This window comes from Ranitomeya variabilis, chromosome 1, assembly GCF_051348905.1.
Source record: "Ranitomeya variabilis isolate aRanVar5 chromosome 1, aRanVar5.hap1, whole genome shotgun sequence".
Taxonomy (NCBI): Eukaryota; Metazoa; Chordata; class Amphibia; order Anura; family Dendrobatidae; genus Ranitomeya; species Ranitomeya variabilis.
In genome coordinates this window covers 629,243,364-629,263,283 of record NC_135232.1, presented here as the reverse complement: position 1 = coordinate 629,263,283, position 19,920 = coordinate 629,243,364, and the positions used below count along the sequence as shown (strand labels likewise).

The window sequence follows — 19,920 nt, the reverse complement described above, 5'->3', positions numbered from 1 at the left end:
AAATAGCTGGGACAGAAGGGGTTAAAGTATGACGTAAGATGATAGAGCAGCAATCGCTATAGACAAACTCTGAGCCTTTCGCTCTGTACGCCCTTCTGCTCTATGGTACTGGTTACCAGGGTGATTTTGACGTCACTTCCGCAGGCAATCTCGCGAGCGTTTGCTAAATTTGCTTGTTCACTCACGTGACGTCACCTCGGCTGTGTCGCCAGTTGAACAGGACAGACTCGATCAATCGAGGCACGATCGCCTCGATGTCGACCTTGAATAAACGGAGGTGAAACCGAGTGCTAGAGCAGTAACGTCCGCACCTCCGAGCGCGGACGGGTTACTGGCTCCCCCGGCTGAGCGCACAGACACTTTTTAGGGCCCTCCAACCATGTTCTCCGGGAAGAAGGAAAGGTTTCGCTCGATTGTTTTGGCCTGAGTAATGGCGCCGCTCCCCCCACCATGGCTCCTTGTCTCCCTTCTCTCTTAGACTGGGAGAGTTGTTGCTACCTGCAGGAGCTATCGGGTTCAGGGCTGCTCTCAGCACATTCTGCTACCCAGCCGCCCGAACCGGCTCCGGAGACGGAGAGCACAGGTGAGGAGCGGACGCTGCTGCTGCCACGGGGTGACATGGCCGGCCTCTGAGGGCAGAGCAGGCCGGGGAGGAGAGGAGGCAGGAGGAGGGCAGGCGGCGGGAGCGGCCGGGGCCTGTGCGGGACGTGTGCGCGGAGAATACTCCCCATATATATCTGTGTGTGTATACAATGTGTGTACTGGGATAATGTACATACTGTATATACATGTAACACTCAGCACACACATTTATGTATATACTCATAGATAACATACAGTATATACAGATAATGCTCAGCATATATATGTGTGTGTGCAATGTGTACTGAGATAATGTACACACTGTATATACGTGTAACACTCCGCGCACACATATATGTACTCTATATACTCATAGGTAACATACAGTATATACAGATAATCATAGCATGTATCTGTGTATATAATGTGTGTACTGAGATAATGTACACACTGTATATACAGCGCGCACACACATGTACATATATTATACTAGATTGTGGCCCGATTATAACTCATCGGGTATTCTAGAATATGTATGTGTATATATATATAGCAGCCACGTAGTATATAGCACAGGCCACGTAGTATATAACACAGGCCACGTAGTATATAACACAGGCCACGTAGTATATAGCACAGGCCACGTAGTATATAGCACGGCCACGTAGTATATAGCACAGCCACGTAGTATGTAGCAGCCATGTAATATATAGTACAGCCCACGCAGTATAAAACACTGCCCCCGTAGTATGTAGCAGCCAGGCAGTATATAGCACATCCCACGTAGTATATAACGGACAGCCACGTAGTATATAACGGACAGCCCACGTAGTATATAACGGACAGCCCACGTAGTATATAACGGACAGCCCACGTAGTATATAACGGACAGCCCACGTAGTATATAACGGACAGCCCACGTAGTATATAGCAGCCAGGCAGTATATAACACAGCCCACGTAATATATAGCACAGCCTACGCAGCATGTAGCACAGGCGACGCAGCATGTAGCACAGCCCACGCAGTATATAACACACAGCCCACGTAGTATATAGCACTGTAGGTACCATATCCCGTTAAAAAAAAAAAAAAAGTTATGTACTCACCCCCCGGCGTCCACCGAGGCTGTCCCGATGCGCACGATGCTGCCGCCAGCTTCCTTTCCCAGTGATGCATTGCCAAATTACAAAGATGACTTAGCGGTCTCGCTTAGCGGTCATCTGGGTAATTTCGCAATGCATCACTGGGAACGGAAGCTGGCGGCAGCATCGCATGCATCGGTGGACGTCGGAAGGTGAGAATAGCACATTTTTTTTTTTTTTTAAATTATTTTTAACATATCTTTTTACTATTGATGCTGCATAGGCAGCATTAATAGTAAAAAGTTGGTCCGGGATGGGGCGGCACACTGGTGCTGACTGGAGGGGAGTAGGGAGGGGGCACTGACTGGAGGAGAGTAGGGAGGGGCCAATTCACGGCCAGACTAAGCCTGTCGCTGATTGGTTGCGGCCGGCCGGGCGCGACCAATCAGCGACGCAGGATTTCCGTTACGGAAGTTGGTTGCAGACAAACAGACGGAAGTACCCCTTAGACAATTATATATATAGATATATATATTCATAGGTAACATACAGTATATACCGATAATACTCAGCATATATATCTGTGTGTGTATATGTGTGTACTGAGATAATGTACATACTGTATATACAGCGCGCACATACAGTACAGACCAAAAGTTTGGACAAACCTAATTTAAAGATTTTTCTGCATTTTCATACCTATGAAAAATGTAAATTCACACTGAAGGCATCAAAACTATGAATTAACACATGTGGAATTATATACTTAACAAAAAAGTGTGAAACAACTGAAAATATGTCTTACTAGATGGTGGCCCGATTCTAACACATCGGGTATTCTAGAATATGTATGCGTAGTGTATAGCACAACCCACGTAGTACATTGCGCAGCCCACGCAGTGCATTGCGCAGTTCATTGCCCAGCCCACGCAGTGCATTGCCCAGCCCACGCAGTGCATTGCCCAGCCCACGCAGTGCATTGCCCAGCCCACGCAGTGCATTGCCCAGCCCACGCAGTGCATTGCCCAGCCCACGCAGTGCATTGCCCAGCCCACGCTGTGCATTGCCCAGCCCACGCAGTGCATTGCCCAGCCCACGCTGTGCATTGCCCAGCCCACGCTGTGCATTGCCCAGCCCACGCTGTGCATTGCCCAGCCCACGCTGTGCATTGCCCAGCCCACGCTGTGCATTGCCCAGCCCACGCTGTGCATTGCCCAGCCCACGCTGTGCATTGCCCAGCCCACGCTGTGCATTGCCCAGCCCACGCTGTGCATTGCCCAGCCCACGCTGTGCATTGCCCAGCCCACGCTGTGCATTGCCCAGCCCACGCTGTGCAGTCACGTAGTATATTGCCCAGCCCATGCAGTATATAGCCCAGCCCATGCAGTATATAGCCCAGCCCATGCAGTATATAGCCCAGCCCATGCAGTATATAGCCCAGCCCATGCAGTATATAGCCCAGCCACGTAGTATATAGCACAGCCCATGTAGTATATTGCCCAGCCACGTAGTATATAGCACAGCCCATGTAGTATATTGCCCAGCCCACGTAGAATATAGCAATGTGGGCATCATATCCCTGTTAAAAAAAAAAAAAAAAGAAATAAAATAAAAAATAGTTATATACTCACCTTCCGGAGCCCCCGGATCCAAGCGAAGCGGTTACCAACGCTGCTCGTGCGCTCCAGTCTCAAGAGTGCATTGCGGTGTCGTGAGATGATGACGTAGCGGTCTCGCGAGACCGCTACGTCATCATCTTGCGAGATCGCAGCATGGACCGGTTACCGGAGCGTCGCGAGCGGGAAAGGCCTGTTGTCGATCCGGGGGCCGACGGACGGTGAGTAACGATTTTTATTTTTTTTTATTATTTTTAACATTAGATCGTTTTACTATTCATGCTGCATAGGCAGCATGAATAGTAAAAAGTAGGTCACACAGGGTTAATAGCAGCGGTAACGGAGTGCGTTACACCGCGGCATAACGCGGTCCGTTACCGCTGCCATTAACCCTGTGTGAGGGCAGACTGGAGGGGAGTATGGAGCGGGCACTGACTGCGTGGAGGAAGGAGCGGCCATTTTTCCGCCGGACTGTGCCCGTCGCTGATTGGTCGTGGCTCTTTTGCCACGACCAATCAGCGACTTGGATTCCATGACAGACAGAGGCCGCGACCAATGAATATCCGTGACAGACAGACCGAAGGACAGACAGACAGAAAGACGGAAGTACCCCTTAGACAATGATATAGTAGATATTCTAAGTTCTTCAAAGTAGCCTCCTTTTGCTTTGATGGCTGCTTTGCACACTCTTGGCATTCTCTTGATGAGCTTCAAGAGGTAGTCACCGGAAATGGTCTTCCAACAATCTTGAAGGAGTTCCCAGAGATGTTTAGCACTTGTTGGCCCTTTTGCCTTCACTCTGCGGTCCAGCTCACCCCAAACCATCTCGATTGGGTTCAGGTCTGGTGACTGTGGAGGCCAGGTCATCTGGCGTAGCACCCCATCACTCTCCTTCTTGGTCAAATAGCCCTTACACAGCCTGGAGGTGTATTTGGGGTCATTGTCCTGTTGAAAAATAATTGATGGTCTAACTAAACGCAAACCGGATGGAATAGCATGCCGCTGCAAGATGCTATGGTAGCCATGCTGGTTCAATATGCCTACAATTTTGAATAAATCCCCAACAGTGTCACCAGCAAAGCACCCCCACACTATCACACCTCCTCCATGCTTCACGGTGGGAACCAGGCATGTAGTGTCCATCCATTCACCTTTTCTGCATCGCACAAAGACATGGTGGTTGGAACCAAAGATCTCAAATTTGGACTCATCAGACCAAAGCACAGATTTCCACTGGTCTAATGTCCATTCCTTGTGTTCTTTAGCCCAAACAAGTCTCTTCTGCTTGTTGCCTGTCATTAGCAGTGGTTTCCTAGCAGCTATTTTACCATGAAGGCCTGCTGCACAAAGTCTCCTCTTAACAGTTGTTGTAGAGATGTGTCTGCTGCTAGAACTCTGTGTGGCATTGACCTGGTCTGTAATCTGAGCTGCTGTTAACCTGCGATTTCTAAGGCTGGTGACTCGGATAAACTTATCCTCAGAAGCAGAGGTGACTCTTGGTCTTCCTTTCCTGGGGCGGTCCTCATGTGAGCCAGTTTCTTTGCTTGATTGTTTTTGCAACTGCACTTGGGGACAATTTCAAATTTTTCCCAATTTTTCGGACTGATTGACCTTCATTTCTTAAAGTAATGATGGCCACTTGTTTTTCTTTACTTACAGTAGCTACTTTTTTCTTGCCATAATACAAATTCTAACAGTCTATTCAGTAGGACTATCAGCTGTGTATCCACTAGACTTCTGCTCAACACAACTGATGGTCCCAACCCCATTTATAAGGCAAGAAATCCCACTTATTAAACCTGACAGGGCGCACCTGTGAAGTGAAAACCATTTCCGGTGACTACCACTTGAAGCTCATCAAGAGAGTGTGCAAAGCAGTCATCAAAGTAAAAGGTGGCTACTTTGAAGAACCTAGAATATAAACATATTTTCAGTTGTTTCACACTTTTTTGTTAAGTATATAATTCCACATGTGTTAATTCATAGTTTTGATGCCTTCAGTGTGAATTTACAATTTTCATAGTCATGAAAATACAGAAAAATCTTTAAATGAGGCGTGTCCAAACTTTTGGTCTGTACTGTATATGTATATATTCATAGGTAACATACAGTTTATACAGATAATACTCAGCATATATATGTGTGTATATAATGTGTGTACTGAGATAATGTACACTGTCATGATCTCAATGGCAAGAGATCATAGCATAAGCATATATAGGAACTAGCTCTTGGAAGATGGGAACTGAGCTGACCATGAACTAAACCTAACACACAACTAGCAGTGGCCGGGTAGCATGCCTACGTTGATTCTAGATGCCCAGCACCAGCCGGAGGACTAAATAATGCTAGCAGAGGAAAATATTAGTCCTAGCTCACCTCTAGAGAAATACCCCAAAAGGAGACAGAGGCCCCCCACATGTATTGGCGGTGAATTAAGATGAAATAACAAACGTAGGATGAAAATAGGTTTAGCAAATTTGAGGTCCACTTACTACATAGCAGAAGACAGAAAGGACACTTTCATGGTCAGCTGAAAACCCTAATCAAAAACACCATCCAGAAATTACCTTAAAACTCTGTCATTAACTCATAACACCAGAGTGGCAATTCCTGTTCACAAGAGCTTTCCAGACACAGTAACGAAACTACAGTTGTGAACTGGAACCAAAATGCAAAAACAAACATGGACAAAAGTCCAACTTATCTAGTAGTTGTCTAGGAGCAGGAACAAGCACAGAGAGGCTTCTGATAACATTGTTGACCGGCAAGCAACTAACAGAGCAGCAAGGTTATATAGCGACTCCCACATCTTGATGGGAACAGGTGAACAGAGAAGATGAAGACACCAGTTCAATTCCACCAGTAGCCACCGGGGGAGCCCAGAATCCAAATTCACAACAGTACCCCCCCCTCAAGGAGGGGGCACCGAACCCTCACCAGAACCACCAGGGCGATCAGGATGGGCCCTATGAAAGGCACGAACCAGATCAGAGGCATGAACATCAGATGCATTCACCCAAGAATTATCCTCCTGGCCGTATCCCTTCCACTTGACCAGATACTGGAGTCTCCGTCTGGAAACACGAGAGTCTAAGATTTTCTCCACAACGTACTCCAACTCACCCTCAACCAACACCGGAGCAGGAGGCTCAACGGAAGGCACAACCGGTACCTCATACCTGCGCAACAATGACCGATGAAAAACGTTATGAATAGAAAAGGATGCAGGAAGGTCCAAACGGAAGGAAACAGGGTTAAGAATCTCCAATATCTTATACGGGCCAATGAACCGAGGCTTAAACTTAGGAGAAGAGACCCTCATAGGGACAAAACGAGAAGACAACCACACCAAATCCCCAACACAAAGCCGAGGACCAACACGACGGTGGCGGTTGGCAAAAAGCTGAGTCTTCTCCTGGGACAACCTCAAATTGTCCACCACCTGCCCCCAGATCTGATGCAATCTCTCCACCACAGCATCCACTCCAGGACAATCCGAAGATTCCACCTGACCAGAGGAAAATCGAGGATGAAACCCCGAATTACAGAAAAACGGGGACACCAAAGTGGCAGAGCTGGCCCGATTATTGAGAGCGAACTCCGCCAATGGCAAAAAAGCAACCCAATCATCCTGGTCAGCAGACACAAAACACCTCAGATATGTCTCCAGGGTCTGATTAATCCGCTCGGTCTGGCCATTCGTCTGAGGATAGAAAGCGGACGAAAAAGATAAATCTATGCCCATCCTAGCACAGAATGCCCGCCAAAATCTAGACACGAATTGGGTCCCTCTGTCAGAAACGATATTCTCAGGAATACCATGCAAACGAACAACATTTTGAAAAAACAGAGGAACCAACTCGGAAGAAGAAGGCAACTTGGGCAGAGGAACCAAATGGACCATCTTAGAGAAACGGTCACACACCACCCAGATGACAGACATCTTCTGAGAAACAGGCAGATCTGAAATAAAATCCATCGAGATGTGCGTCCAAGGCCTCTTAGGAATAGGCAAGGGCAACAACAATCCACTAGCCCGAGAACAACAAGGCTTGGCCCGAGCACAAACGTCACAAGACTGCACAAAGCCTCGCACATCTCGTGACAGGGAAGGCCACCAGAAGGACCTTGCCACCAAATCCCTGGTACCAAAAATGCCAGGATGACCTGCCAACGCAGAAGAATGAACCTCAGAGATGACTCTACTGGTCCAATCATCAGGAACAAACAGTTTATCAGGTGGGCAACGATCAGGTCTATCCGCCTGAAACTCCTGCAAGGCCCGCCGCAGGTCTGGAGAAACGGCTGACAATACCACTCCATCCTTAAGGATACCTGTGGGCTCAGAGTTACCAGGTGAGTCAGGCTCAAAACTCCTAGAAAGGGCATCCGCCTTAACATTCTTAGAACCCGGTAGGTATGACACCACAAAATTAAACCGAGAGAAAAATAATGACCAGCGCGCCTGTCTAGGATTCAGGCGCCTGGCGGTCTCAAGATAAATCAAATTTTTGTGGTCAGTCAATACCACCACCTGATGTCTGGCCCCCTCAAGCCAATGGCGCCACTCCTCAAAAGCCCACTTCATGGCCAAAAGCTCCCGATTCCCAACATCATAATTCCGCTCAGCGGGCGAAAATTTACGGGAAAAGAAGGCACAAGGCCTCATCACGGAGCAGTCAGAACTTTTCTGCGACAACACTGCCCCAGCTCCGATCTCAGAAGCGTCGACCTCAACCTGAAAAGGTAGAGCAACATCAGGCTGACGCAACACAGGGGCAGAGGAAAAACGGCGCTTAAGCTCCCGAAAGGCCTCCACAGCATCAGGGGACCAATCAGCAACATCAGCACCCTTCTTAGTCAAATCGGTCAATGGTTTAGCAATATCCGAAAAACCAGCAATAAATCGACGATAAAAGTTAGCAAAGCCCAAAAATTTCTGAAGACTCTTAAGAGAAGAGGGCTGCGTCCAATCACAAATAGCTTGAACCTTGACAGGATCCATTTCAATGGAAGAGGGGGAAAAAATATATCCCAAAAAGGAAATCCTCTGTACCCCAAAAACACACTTAGAACCCTTCACACACAAAGAATTAGACCGCAAAACCTGAAAAACCCTCCTGACTTGCTGGACATGAGAGTCCCAGTCATCCGAAAAAATCAGAATATCATCCAGATACACAATCATAAATTTATCCAAATAATCGCGAAAAATATCATGCATAAAGGACTGGAAAACTGACGGAGCATTAGAAAGACCAAAAGGCATCACTAAATACTCAAAGTGGCCCTCGGGCGTATTAAATGCGGTTTTCCACTCATCCCCCTGCCTGATTCGCACCAAATTATACGCCCCACGAAGGTCAATCTTAGAGAACCACTTGGCCCCCTTTATGCGAGCAAACAAATCAGTCAGCAACGGCAATGGGTATTGATATTTAACAGTGATTTTATTCAAAAGCCGATAATCAATACATGGTCTCAAAGAGCCGTCTTTTTTTGACACAAAGAAAAAACCGGCTCCTAAGGGAGATGACGATGGACGAATATGTCCCTTTTCCAAGGACTCCTTTATATATTCTCGCATAGCAGCATGTTCAGGCACAGACAGATTAAATAAACGACCCTTTGGGTATTTACTACCCGGGATTAAATCTATGGCACAATCGCACTCTCGGTGCGGAGGTAACGAACCAAGCTTGGATTCTTCAAAGACGTCACGATAGTCAGACAGGAACTCAGGAATTTCAGAGGGAATAGATGATGAAATGGAAACCACAGGTACATCCCCATGAGCCCCCTTACATCCCCAGCTCAACACAGACATAGCTCTCCAGTCGAGGACTGGGTTGTGAGATTGCAGCCAAGGCAATCCTAGCACCAAATCATCATGTAGATTATACAGCACCAGAAAGCGAATAATCTCCTGGTGACCCGGATTAATACGCATAGTTACTTGTGTCCAGTATTGTGGTTTATTATTAGCCAATGGGGTGGAGTCAATCCCCTTCAGAGGAATAGGAGTCTCCAAAGGCTCTAAATCATACCCACAGCGATTGGCAAAGGACCAATCCATAAGACTCAAAGCGGCGCCAGAGTCGACATAGGCGTCCGTGGTAATAGATGACAAAGAGCAAATCAGGGTCACAGATAGAATAAACTTAGACGGTAAGGTGCAAATGGAAACAGATTTACCAAGTTTTTTAGTGCGCTTAGAGCATGCTGATATAACATGAGTAGAATCACCACAATAGAAACACAACCCATTTTTCCGTCTAAAATTCTGCCGCTCGCTTCGGGACAGAATTCTATCACACTGCATACTCTCTGGCGATTTCTCAGTGGACACCGCCAGATGGTGCACTGGTTTGCGCTCCCGCAAACGCCTATCGATCTGAATAGCCATTGTCATGGACTCATTTAGACCCGCAGGCACAGGGAACCCCACCATAACATCCTTAATGGCATCAGAGAGACCCTCTCTGAAAGTCGCCGCCAGGGCGCACTCATTCCACTGAGTAAGCACAGACCATTTACGGAATCTTTGGCAGTAAATTTCCGCTTCATCTTGCCCCTGAGATAGGGACATCAAAGTTTTTTCTGCCTGAAGCTCCAAATGAGGTTCGTCATAAAGCAACCCCAAGGCCAGAAAAAACGCATCCACATTGAGCAACGCAGGATCCCCTGGTGTCAATGAAAAAGCCCAGTCTTGAGGGTCGCCCCGGAGCAAGGAAATCACAATCCTGACCTGCTGTGCAGGGTCTCCGGCAGAGCGAGATTTCAGGGACAAAAATAATTTGCAATTATTTCGAAAATTCTGAAACCCAGATCTATTCCCCGAGAAAAATTCCGGCAAAGGAATTCTCGGCTCAGATACAGGTGCATGACAAACAAAATCTTGCAAATTTTGTACCTTCGTGGCGAGATTATTCAAACCTGCAGTTACACTCTGAAGATCCATTACAAACAGGTGGACACAGAGCCATTCAAAGGAGAGAAAAAAAAAAAAAAAATAAAAAATAAAATTTCAGCAGACTACTTATTTCTCTCCTTTCTCAGCCAAGGATTTTAACCCTTTAGTGGGCCGGTCAAACTGTCATGATCTCAATGGCAAGAGATCATAGCATAAGCATATATAGGAACTAGCTCTTGGAAGATGGGAACTGAGCTGACCATGAACTAAACCTAACACACAACTAGCAGTGGCCGGGTAGCATGCCTACGTTGATTCTAGATGCCCAGCACCAGCCGGAGGACTAAATAATGCTAGCAGAGGAAAATATTAGTCCTAGCTCACCTCTAGAGAAATACCCCAAAAGGAGACAGAGGCCCCCCACATGTATTGGCGGTGAATTAAGATGAAATAACAAACGTAGGATGAAAATAGGTTTAGCAAATTTGAGGTCCACTTACTACATAGCAGAAGACAGAAAGGACACTTTCATGGTCAGCTGAAAACCCTAATCAAAAACACCATCCAGAAATTACCTTAAAACTCTGTCATTAACTCATAACACCAGAGTGGCAATTCCTGTTCACAAGAGCTTTCCAGACACAGTAACGAAACTACAGCTGTGAACTGGAACCAAAATGCAAAAACAAACATGGACAAAAGTCCAACTTATCTAGTAGTTGTCTAGGAGCAGGAACAAGCACAGAGAGGCTTCTGATAACATTGTTGACCGGCAAGCAACTAACAGAGCAGCAAGGTTATATAGCGACTCCCACATCTTGATGGGAACAGGTGAACAGAGAAGATGAAGACACCAGTTCAATTCCACCAGTAGCCACCGGGGGAGCCCAGAATCCAAATTCACAACAGTACACACTGTATATACAGTGCGCACACATGTACATACAAAGATAGATATATATATACACACTCATAGGTAACATAGTGTATACAGATAATACTCAGCTTATATATCTGTGTATAATGTGTGAATTGAGATCATGTGCATACTGTCTATACATGTAACACTCAGCACACATATAGATATACTCATAGATAACATACAGTATATACAGACAATACTCAGCATATATATCCGTGTGTATATAATGTGTGTACTGGGATAATGTACATACTGTATATACATGTAACACTCGGCACATATATGTATATATACTCATAGGTAACTTACAGTATATGCAGATAATAATCAGCATATATACCTGTGTGTATATAATGTGTGTACTGAGATAATATACATACAGGAACAGTCAGCACATATTATATATACTCATAGATAACATACAGTATATACAGATAATAATCAGCATATACAGTACAGACCAAAAGTTTGGACACACCTCATTTAAAGATTTTTCTGCAAATTGTCTCTTCAGAGAGGAAGAGGACTAGAACTCTAGTGTCACCTATTGGAAGTAGCAATCCTAACAGTCAATGTCGACCCTTTAACAAGCCTTGTCACATGACTTAGGATAAAAGCCAAACCAGAATCTCAATTTGCAGACACTGTGTTTCGGGGTACTACCCCTCGTCAGTGCAAAGTGGAGATCTGGTTTGGCTGATTGAGAGGCGTCTGACCGGGTGAGGGGCAGTACTCTGAAACACAGTGTCTGCAAATTGAGATTCTGGCTTGGCTTTTATCCTAAGTCATGTGACAAGGCTTGTTAAAGGGTCGACATTGACTGTTAGGATTGCTACTTCCAATAGGTGGCACTAGAGTCCTAGTCCTCTTCCTTTCTGAAGAGACAATTTGCATATTTCCCAGAGGAGCATTGCGGCTTTAAGTCTCCCCACATCGACATGCTTATCATGTCACTCTCCGCAAGGAGAAAAGATTTTTCTGTATTTTCATGACTATGAAAATTGTACATTCACACTGAAGTCATCAAAACTGTGAATTAACACACGTGGAATTATATACTTAACAAAAAAGTGTGAAACAACTGAAAATATGTCTTATATTCTAGGTTCTTCAAAGTAGCCACCTTTTGCTTTGATGACTGCTTTGCACACTCTTGGCATTCTCTTGATGAGCTTCAAGAGGTAGTCACCGGAAATGGTTTTCACTTCACAGATGTGCCTTGTCAGGTTTAATAAGTGGGATTTCTTGCCTTATAAATGGCGTTGGGTGTTGTGAATTCTGCTTTTGGGTTCCCTCCGGTGGTGGTAGGTGGTAATGCAGTTGTCCCTGAGTTGCAGTCCTGGTCAGGTGTTTCTGCTGATTTGCAGTTCTGACTGGGGTATTTAGGTGTGCAGGATCCATTAGTCCTTGCCAGTTGTCAATTGTTGTTGGGAGGTGTTGGACCTCTGCCTGGTTCCTCCTGCCTTTATGCCAAATCAGCAAAGATAAGTGTCTGTTTTTTTTTTCAGTGACACACATGCTGTGTGCTTCGTGATTCAGTGCTATTCTTTTGTGTTTTCTTGTCCAGCTTAGATTGTGTCAGTATTTTCTCAGTCTTGTTGGATTCTCTGGGGTTCAAAAAGAAAAGAATGTCCAGCTTCACCGAATCCGTAAAAAAGAGTTTTCTTTGTTCACATACTATTGAGCATAGAGGATACAGACTTCAGCACAAGCCATATGGGTAAGAATCTCAACGCGTTTCTGGAGACTAAGCTCCCTTAATCATGACCATGATTAAGGGAGCTTAGTCTCCAGAAACGCGTTGAGATTCTTACCCATATGGCTTGTGCTGAAGTCTGTATCCTCTATGCTCAATAGTATGTGAATAAAGAAAACTCTTTTTTACGGATTCGGTGAAGCTGGACATTCTTTTCTTTTTGGACTCTATACGCCTGAACACAGCGGGTCCGTGCTCCCGAGGATTGGTTTATGCATCACGGGTGAGCTGGTTTATATTTCTTCATTCTCTGGGGTTGCAGATATTCATTCCACGTCTTTAGTTAGATTGTGGAATTTTTTGTATTATCTGCTGTGGATATTTTTTGAAGGGTTTTAATACTGACCGCTTAGTATTCTGTCCTATCCTTTCCTATTTAGCTAGAGTGGCCTCTTTTGCTAAATCTTGTTTTCTGCCTTCGTGTGTCTTCTCCTACTCACAGTCAATATTCGTGGGGGCTGCCTATCCTTTGGGGTTCTGCTCTGAGGCAAGGTAGTATTCCTATTTCCATCTATAGGGGTATTTAGTCCTCTGGCTGTTTCGAGGTGTCTAGGGTTTGTTAGGCACACCCCACGGCTACTTCTAGTTGCGGTGTTAATTCAGGATCTGCGGTCAGTATAGTTTCCACCTACTCCAGAGAAAGTTTCATGCGGCTCCAAGGTCACCGGATCATAACAGTACAACTGGCCAATAATGAGCTAAATGCATCTCAGAAGAAGGGAAGAAAGGTGTTGAGCCATTTTTTTTTCTGCAGTCTGTTTTGTCTTTTTTTCCCTCTTTATCTATGGGTGGCTGAGGAGTCTTGTGCTAGCATGGATGTTCAGGAATTAGCTTCTCGTGTAGACCAGCTTGCTGCTAGGGTACAGGGTATTTCTGATTATATTGTTCAGACTCCTGTTTTAGAACCGAAGATTCCTACTCCTGATTTGTTTTTTGGTGACAGGTCCAAATTTTTGAGTTTTAAAAACAATTGTAAACTGTTTTTTGCTTTGAGACCTTGATCCTCCGGTGATTCCATTCAGTAGGTTAAAATCGTCATCTCCCTGCTGCGTGGTGATCCACAGGATTGGGCATTTTCCCTGGAATCTGGGAATCCTGCTTTGCTTAATGTAGACTCCTTTTTTCAGGCTTTAGGATTATTATATGATGAACCGAATTCTGTGGATCAAGCGGAGAAGACCTTGTTGGCCCTGTCTCAGGGTCAAGAGGCGGCAGAATTGTATTGTCAGAAATTCAGAAAATGGTCTGTGTTGACTAAATGGAATGATGATGCTTTGGCGGCAATTTTCAGAAAGGGTCTTTCTGAATCCGTTAAAGATGTTATGGTGGGGTTTCCCACGCCTTCCAGTCTGAGTGATTCTATGTCTCTGGCTATTCAGATTGATCGGCGTTTGCGGGAGCGTAGAACTGTGCGCGCTGTGGCGTCGTCCTCAGAGCCAATTCCTGAGCCAATGCAGTGTGATAGGATTCTGTCTAGGACAGAACGACAAGGACTCAGACGTCAGAATAGGTTGTGTTATTATTGTGGCGACGCTTCTCATGTCATTTCAGTCTGCCCTAAGCGGACAAAAAGGATCGCTAGTTCATTTACCATCAGTACTTACTGTACAACCTAAATTTCTGTTATCGGTGTTCTTGATCTGCTCATTGTCATCATTTTCTGTCATGGCGTTTGTGGACTCAGGCGCCGCCTTGAACTTAATGGATTTTGAGTTTGCCAGGCGTTGTGGTTTTCCCTTGCAGCCTTTGCAGAACCCTATTCCTTTAAGGGGGATTGATGCTACACCTTTGGCTAAAAATAAGCCTCAGTTTTGGACACAGGTGACCATGCACATGGCGCCAGCCCATCAGGAAGATTGTCGATTTCTGGTGTTGCATAATTTGCATGATGTTATCGTGCTGGGTTTTCCGTGGTTGCAGGTACATAATCCTGTGTTGGATTGGAAGTCTATGTCTGTGACTAGTTGGGGTTGTCAGGGGGTTCATAATGATGTTCCTTTGATGTCAATCTCCTCTTCTTCCTCTTCTGAAATTCCAGAGTTTTTGTCTGATTTTCAGGATGTATTCGATGAGCCCAAGTCCAGTTCCCTTCCACCGCACAGGGACTGTGATTGTGCGATTGACTTGATTCCAGGCTGTAAGTTTCCTAAGGGCCGACTTTTCAACCTGTCTGTGCCTGAACATACCGCCATGCGGAGTTATGTTAAGGAGTCTTTGGAGAAAGGGCATATTCGGCCATCTTCTTCACCGTTGGGAGCGGGATTTTTTTTTGTTGCTAAGAAGGATGGCTCCTTGAGACCTTGTATTGATTATCGCCTTTTGAATAAGATCACGGTCAAGTTTCAATACCCTTTACCTTTGCTTTCTGATTTGTTTGCTAGGATTAAGGGGGCTAGTTGGTTTACTAAGATTGACCTTCGGGGGGCATATAATCTTGTTCGTATTAAACAGGGTGATGAATGGAAAACTGCGTTTAATACGCCCGAAGGCCATTTTGAATACCTTGTGATGCCATTCGGGCTCACTAATGCTCCATCGGTTTTTCAATCCTTCATGCATGATATCTTCCGGACTTATATTGATAAATTCTTGATTGTATATTTGGACGATATTTTGATTTTTTTCCGATGATTGGGAGTCTCATGTGGAACAGGTCAGGATGGTATTTCAGATCCTTCGTGACAATGCTTTGTGAAGGGGTTTAAGTGCCTCTTTGGGGTGCAGAAGGTTTCTTTTTTGGGCTTCATTTTTTCTCCCTCATCTATGGAGATGGATCCGGTTAAGGTTCAGGCCATTTATGATTGGATTCAACCCACATCCGTGAAGAGCCTTCAGAAATTTTTGGGTTTTGCAAATTTTTATCGCCGTTTCATTGCTAATTTCTCCAGCGTGGTTAAACCCTTGACCGATTTGATGAAGAAAGGCGCTGATGTGGCGAATTGGTCCTCTGCGGCTGTCTCTGCCTTTCAGGAGCTTAAACGCCGATTTACTTCTGCTCCGGTGTTGCGCCAACCGGATGTTTCCCTTCTGTTTCAGGTTGAGATTGACGCCTCTGAGATTGGGGCAGGGGCCGTTTTGTCTCAGAGGGATTCTGTGGGTTCCTTGATGAAACCATGTGCCTTCTTCTCCCGCAAGTTTTCGCCTGCTGAACGCAATTATGATGTCTTCAATCGGGAGTTGTTGGCTATGAAGTGGGCAATTGAGGAGTGGCGACGTTGGCTTGAGGGAGCTAAGCATCGTATTGTTGTCCTGACCATAAGAATCTGATTTACCTCGAGTCTGCCAAACGGCTGAGTCCTAGACAGGCTCGATGGTCCTTGTTTGTTTTCCCGTTTTGATTTCGTGGTTTCGTATCTTCTGGGTTCTAAGAATATTAAGGCTGATGCCCTTTCTAGGAGTTTTTTGCCTGATTCTCCTGAGGTCCTTGAACCGGTCAGCATTCTGAAAGAAGGGGTGGTCCTTTCTGCCATTTCCCCTGATTTACGGCGGGTTCTTCAAGAATTTCAGGCTGACAGACCTGACTGCTGTCCTGTGGGGAAATTGTTTGTTCCTGACAGATGGACTAGTAGAGTGATTTCTGAGGTTCACTGTTCCGTCTTGGCTGGTCATCCTGGTATTTTTGGTACCAGAGATTTGGTTGGTAGGTCCTTTTGGTGGCCTTCCTTGTCGCGTGATGTGCGTTCTTTTGTGCAGTCCTGTGGGACTTGTGCGCGGGCCAAGCCTTGTTGTTCCCGTGCTAGTGGGTTACTTTTGCCATTGCCGGTCCCTGAGAGGCCCTGGACGCATATTTCTATGGATTTTATTTCAGATCTTCCGGTTTCCCAGAGGATGTCGGTTATCTGGGTTGTTTGTGACCGGTTTTCTAAGATGGTTCATTTGGTGCCTTTACCTAAATTGCCTTCCTTTTCAGATTTGGTTCCGTTGTTTTTTCAGCATGTGGTTCGTTTGCATGGTATTCCGGAGAATATTGTGTCCGACAGAGGTTCCCAGTTTGTTTCTAGGTTTTGACGGGCCTTTTGTGCTAGGCTGGGCATTGATTTGTCTTTTTCTTCTGTATTTCATCCTCAGACAAATGGCCAGACTGAGTGAACTAATCAGACCTTGGAGACCTATTTGAGTTGCTTTGTGTCTGCTGATCAGGATGATTGGGTGGCCTTTTTGCCATTGGCCGAGTTTGCCCTTAATAATCGGGCTAGTTCAGCTACTTTGGTTTCGCCTTTCTTTTGTAATTTTGGTTTTCATCCTCGTTTTTCTTCTGGGCAGGTTGAGCCTTCTGACTGTCCTGGTGTGGATTCTGTGGTTGACAGGTTGCAGCAGATTTGGGCTCATGTGGTGGACAATTTGGTGTTGTCTCAGGAGGAGGCTCAACGTTTTGCTAACCGTCGTCGGTGTGTTGGTTCCCGGCTTTGGGTTGGGGATCTGGTTTGGTTGTCTTCCCGTCATGTTCCTATGAAGGTTTCTTCCCCTAAGTTTAAGCCTCGGTTTATTGGTCCTTATAGGATTTCTGGGATTATTAATCCGGTGTCTTTTCGATTGGCGCTTCCGGTCTCTCTTGCTATCCATAATGTCTTCCATAGATCTTTATTGCGGAAATATGTGGTGCCCGTTGTTCCCTCTGTTGATCCTCCGGCCCCTGTGTTGGTTGATGGGGAGTTGGAGTATGTGGTTGAGAAGATTTTGGATTCTCGTTTTTCGAGGCGGAGGCTTCAGTACCTTGTCAAATGGAAGGGTTATGGCCAGGAGGATAATTCTTGGGTTTTTTCTTCTGATGTTCATGCTGCTGATTTGGTCCGTGCCTTTCATCTGGCTCGTCCTGATCGGCCTGGGGGCGCTGGTGAGGGTTCGGTGACCCCTCCTCAAGGGGAGGGTACTGTTGTGAATTCTGCTTTTGGGTTCCCTCCGGTGGCGGTAGGTGGTAATGCAGTTGTCCCTGACTTGCAGTCCTGGTCAGGTGTTTCTGCTAATTGCAGTTCTGACTGGGGTATTTAGGTGTGCAGGATCCATTAGTCCTTGCCAGTTGTCAATTGTTGTTGGGAGGTGTTGGACCTCTGCCTGGTTCCTCCTGCCTTTCTGCCAAGTCAGCAAAGATAAGTGTCTGTTTTTTTTTTCTGTGGCACACATGCTGTGTGCTTCATGATTCAGTGCTATTCTTTTGTGTTTTCTTGTCCAGCTTAGATTGTGTCAGTATTTTCTCAGTCTTGTTGGATTCTCTGGGGTTGCAGATATTCATCCCACGTCTTTAGTTAGATTGTGGAATTTTTTTGTATTATCTGCTGTGGATATTTTTTGAAGGGCTTTAATACTGACCGCTTAGTATTCTGTCCTATCCTTTCCTATTTAGCTAGAGTGGCCTCTTTTGCTAAATCTTGTTTTCTGCCTGCGTGTGTCTTTTCTTCTCCTACTCACAGTCAATATTCGTGAGGGCTGCCTATCCTTTGGGGTTCTGCTCTGAGGCAAGGTAGTATTCCTATTTCCATCTATAGGGGTATTTAGTCCTCCGGCTGTTTCGAGGTGTCTAGGGTTTGTTAGGCACACCCCACGGCTACTTCTAGTTGCGGTGTTAGTTCAGGATCTGCAGTCAGTATAGTTTCCACCTACTCCAGAGAAAGTTTCATGCGGCTCCAAGGTCACCGGATCATAACAGTTGGGACCATCAGTTGTGTTGTGCAGAAGTATGGTGTATACACAGCTGATAGTCCTACTGAATAGATTGTTAGAATTTGTATTGTGGCAAGAAAAAAGCAGCTAAGTAATGGAAAATGAATGGCCACCATTACTTTAAGAAATGGAGGTTAGTTGTTCTGAAAAATTGGGAAAACTTTGAAAGTGTCCCAAGTGCAGTGGCAAAAACCATCAAGCGCTACAAAGAAACTGGCTCACATGAGGACCGCCCCAGGAAAGGAAGATCAAGAGTCACCTCTGCTTCTGAGGATAAGTTTATCGGAGTCACCAGCCTCAGAAATCGCAGGTTAACAGCAGCTCAGATTAGAGACAAGGTCAATGCCACACAGAGTTCTAGCAGCAGACGCATCTCTACAACAACTGTTAAGAGGAGACTTTGTGCAGCAGGCCTTCATAGTAAAATAGCTGCTAGGAAACCACTGCTAAGGACAGGCAACAAGCAGAAGAGACTTGTTTGGGCTAAAGAACACAAGGAATGGACATTAGACCAGTGGAAATCTGTGCTTTGGTCTGATGAGTCCAAATTTGAGATCTTTGGTTCCAACCACCGTGTCTTTGTGCAACGCAGAAAAGGTGAGCGGATGGACTCTACATGCCTGGTTCCCACCGTGAAGCATGGATGAGGAGGTGTGATGGTGTGGGGGTGCTTTGCTGATGACACTGTTGGGGATTTATTCAAAATTGAAGGCATACTGAACCAGCATGGCTACCACAGCATCTTGCAGCGGCATGCTGTTCCGTCCGGTTTGCGTTTAGTTGGACCATTATTTATTTTTCAACAGGGCAATGACCCTAAACACACCTCCAGGCTGTGTAAGGGCTATTTGACCTGGCCTCCACAGTCACCAGACCTGAACCCAATCGAGATGGTTTGGGGTGAGCTGGACCACAGAGTGAAGGCAAAAGGGCCAACAAGTACTAAGCCTCTCTAGGAACTCCTTCAAGATTGTTGGAAGACCATTCCCGGTGACTACCTCTTGACACTTTTTTGTTAAGTATATAATTCCACATGTGTTAATTCATAGTTTTGATGACTTCAGTGTGAATGTACAATTTTCATAGCCATGAAACTACAGAAAATCTTTAAATGAGAAGGTGTGTCCAAACTTTTGGTCTGTACTGTATATCTGCGTGTATATAATGTGTGTACTGGGATAATGTACATACTGTATATACGTGTAACAGTGCATATATATTTATATATATATATATATATATATATATATATATATATATATATATATATATATATATATATATACTCATAGATAACAAACAGTATATACAGATAATACTCGGCACATACATTTGTGTGTATAATGCATGCACTGAGATAATGTACATACTGTATATACAGCGCACA

At 45.4% G+C, this 19,920-nt stretch overlaps 1 protein-coding gene across 1 annotated transcript in view; it reads left to right on the top strand.

Moving 5' to 3' along the window:
• The first annotated feature begins 446 nt into the window (after nucleotides 1-446).
• INO80 (INO80 complex ATPase subunit) overlaps nucleotides 447-19,920 on the top strand; it is a 155,142-nt gene continuing 135,668 nt past the window's right edge. Inside the window, exon 1 of the mRNA XM_077260847.1 lies at nucleotides 447-583. The gene's annotated coding sequence lies outside the window, so the exon portion shown is untranslated. The remainder of the gene's footprint in view (nucleotides 584-19,920) is intronic.